We start from the raw sequence: 4,138 nt of genomic DNA, 5'->3' as shown, positions 1-4,138 counted from the left end.
ACTGGTTTTTTGATCCAAACATGTCTCAAACCTCGTCTAAAAATTCTGAAATTTCTATGAGACATACTTCTTATACCCTGAACATAAATCAACTCAAAAACCAATATCTCAGGGTCATGAAGACAAAAATAAAAATCCTCAAAGTTAGAGGTCTTAAAAATGACTAAGTCCCCAACACTTAATGCAAATTTCAGGCCTTAAGCCCTTTACGAATGCAACTGAAAGTTGAACCGAGCTAAGATTAGTATGGGATGTTACACGAGTCATGTCAAATTGTGATACTTTCAGGCATGCGACTCTACCCTTAAACTTGTTTTACATTAAAGCATGAATTTATATGGCTATTTGTACATAGATTTTGATACGAGTTAAGGGGTTTGACATAGTGATTCTTAAATTGTTTTTCCATGATTTATTATGCATTGTTCTGCTTTATTAATGGTTCTAAACTTGTGGGATGCATGGGTATGGTGAATAAACTAAGAGGTCATGGTTTCCCCTAATTTGATGGTTTTGGCTTCGCATTTGATTTTAAAATTGTGTTCCCTCAACCCATTTGTGAAATTATTATTGAAATATGGTTGTCAAATGGTTTGACTTGCTCACTCATACTATTGCATGGCATAAAAGGCTAATGAACCACAGATTGATTTTATTAAACTTTGGGAACTGTGTATAAAAATAATAATTAAACCTCGAGGGGTTATGAATTCCCCCAATGTGATGGAAAATGAATATGGCATTACCATGTTAACTTGCAAATAAAGTTGGTATGAAGATACCAACGGTAGGCCTTAATGAATGAATTGATTTAATGAATGAAAATATGTAAAAAGTATTTTAATTGGGCTTTAATGGGGGTCGTGTAGTGGGTCATGAAAGTGGAGGTCCCAAAGGACCAATATTGAAAACCATGATAGACAATGCACGGGATCTAAATGATTAGGTGGTTAGAGTCCCCCTTACTATATGATTGGGTAGTTTGAGTCCCCCATGTTAAACGACTGGGTGCTTAAGTCACTCTTGATATATTCCAGGAGGTTCGAGTCCCCCAAGGTGCATATGTATATATGAATATTCTCTGGTTCGTGTGGGTACATGCACTGGGGCCCTTTCAGCTGAGGGAGAGCTGGACCCATATAGTTTGTAGGTGCCTTGTCAGGACAGTTATGCTACACAATCTTGGTTAAGGTTTTAAAAAGACATGTTAAGCCTTATTCCCTACCCCAGAATGATATATATATATATATATGTATGTATATAAGTATGACTGTATGCATTGGTTTTGAATGATTTTGGAACTGCTGGTCGTAAAATTATTTTACCCCTTATCCTTGAATTACATGCTAGCGCTCAACCCGCTAACCATCTTTGAACATTGTATCCCCAAGTGATACAAGTTCTGTAGGCACTTCTACTTTACCTGCGTAGTGATAGGTGATTCCAGAATTGTTCGAGAGTCAGCCTGAAGTGGTGAGCCTCCTTCTTCTGGAAGGTCGTTGCTTCCTATTTTTCCGATTTTCATAGACTTTTCTTTGGCCTCTTTTTGGCTATTGTTGGGGGCATGTCCCGACTTAGATTATTTTTAATTTTGTAGAGGCTTTATGGATATTACTGTGGATTAGATATTAGTTGTTGACATTCTTAGACTTTGAGTTATGTTTACTTTATCTTGTTATATGATCAGAATTTATCCACTGGCTAGTGTATTATGTTCTGCTTGACTGGAAAAAAAGGGTGGTCTACGATCTTCGGTGGACTTGAGATACCCATCACGATCAGACGCTGGTTCGGATCATGTCATGTGCATATTCTATAAAAAATAATTTACCAATTACATAATATTCAATATTACAACAATATTATTGCATAATAAAAAACAAATTCATACCTTAATAATTTTTCCTTTATACTTGAATGGGTCACGTTCAATTATCTTATCACTTTTTATAGTTTGCCATCTAAGGATGCGGGAAATGGGAAAGGGCTCATTCTTTGATTTTTCATTTCAAGATGAGGAAAGGCCTTGTGGATTCAAATCTATAAGCAATATAATAAAAAAAATGTATCATAGTCTATGACAGAGTATAAATAAAATAAGAATATATGATAAACTTACCAAAGGATTGATGATAGATACCATGAATGCCTAAAGAAATGTGAATAGATTATAAGATGCCTTCTTCTTCTCGTAAAACACTTCTCTTTGCTTCTTTAGGTCAGTTTTCTTCTCTAGATAATCCATGGTCAATTGAAATGTCTCTTTTTTCCCATGGATAACTCTCAAAGAGACTCAAAGAATCCACTATTCGAATTAGTTTTGTGTCGACAATCTTCGCCGAATCTTTTGCAAGCAACATGGTATGTAAGAACAACAGTAAATAGCACTTAAACTTCTTGTCCTCATTTAACTTATTTCCTCTAATAAACTATAACAAGTTGGCTGATGTAATGTTTTTGTTTTTAGTCAACTTAAGCTAAAAATGTTCCCCCTTCTCAAACGTCTTCTTCAATTTTTATTAACTGGGGTATGATGAGTAGTTCAACCCCGTGATCAAACAAAACTCCTTCAAGCCAAAACAAGAAGGCTTATTAGTCACACAACACTGCATCTCATGAAACATCTTATCATTCTCAACACATTGCAACAAGAAATAATGGATCATCTACCTATTGAACTTGAAATGCTGTGAAATGTTTTTCAAGTGTCCAAAACAGGATTGCTTAAATCTTTTTTTTCAAATTTTTGTCAACAAGAATTTGCTAAAAATCTTGGTATGCAGCCATCCCTATCTAATTGATATCTTTGTCGGGAAATATCCAACCTCGTTTATCAAAGTTCGAAGGTCATACTGCTCAACGAAAATGTACCTTGAACAAAATGGCATGGACCAAAGATCATTATTTCCATCAAAACTATTTTTTCCACTATCCTCATTCTCTTTACTAGAATCACTACCACTATACTTAGCAAGATCATCACTACTCTTAATCCTTTTACTAGACTTATCGACATATTATCTATGGCCTTCATGGTCTTTAAATTTTATTTTGTATCATTCTCTTCAGTTATTTTTCTTTTAGAGGCACTTTAAACTGCCTCAGTACTGATTTTTCTACATCTAGAAGAACAACTAGACGTGCTAACAATAATTTCTTTAATAGAAACTCTAGCTTTACCTATTTTCTAATGGAATCTACACCTAAAATTAATTCTGCCATTGTCAATTCATAGACTACAAATCTACTAACAGAAACAAGTTGATCTTGGGTGTATTTATATGTCCAAGCACTAATATTTACCCATACTAGGACTGTTCTAAGATAAAAAAACATATGTTATTTTTGTTGTGTTTGAGTTATAATTGTATTATTTAGCTAATGGACATGATTGGTGATGCAGGGTTGATTTTTGATGAAAATGTACGCAATTGGATGCATGACAGAAAATAAGTAATGATTGAAGCTTTAGATTGATTTTTTGGACATGAGAAAAAGCGGATTAAGCTTGGGAAGCATGCATTCGAAAGTGGAAGAAAGTAAAGATGCAATGAGATGAGAAGGAATAAGTAACACAGTGTAAAGGCTATTCCCCCGGACTGTGCACCACGTCGCCCTACGAATTTTGAGATCTAAGGTGAATTCCAGTGAGCGTCCATAATAACCCTACGGCATGGAACCTATTCTCTCAAACTAAGCTGTGTGGTGTGGACCTCATTCCCTTAGATTTACTACCGCGATGCGGCACCTATTCCCTTGTTATGACCCCTGCAAGAGGTGGCTCATCACTAGTCTAAAATTTTCCTACTATAAAAGGAACACTTCAACACAATGAAGGATACTTTTGTAGATGTACAACAAAGGAAAAAATATATACAATACTTTGTTTAGGGTTCTTTAAACTTCTTTCTTTCAAGATTAATTTTTGGTATGATTAATTGTTCATTTTTTATGTTGAACTCAAACATGAGTGGCTAAACACCCTTGTTCTGGGGTTGAGGCCAAAAACATGATTAAACTTCAATATTCTTAGATTAGTTTATTGTTGAATTATTATATGGGTTATTCTTAATCTCTTATGCTTACTATTTTGATGATTGGCTATCATTAAAACAAACCTACATTCCTTTGTGAATCT

This window comes from Capsicum annuum, chromosome 11 (genome assembly GCF_002878395.1).
Source record: "Capsicum annuum cultivar UCD-10X-F1 chromosome 11, UCD10Xv1.1, whole genome shotgun sequence".
In the NCBI taxonomy this organism is placed as follows: Eukaryota; Viridiplantae; Streptophyta; class Magnoliopsida; order Solanales; family Solanaceae; genus Capsicum; species Capsicum annuum.
The sequence above is the reverse complement of the archived record's forward strand: the minus strand, read 5'-3'. Positions refer to the sequence as shown.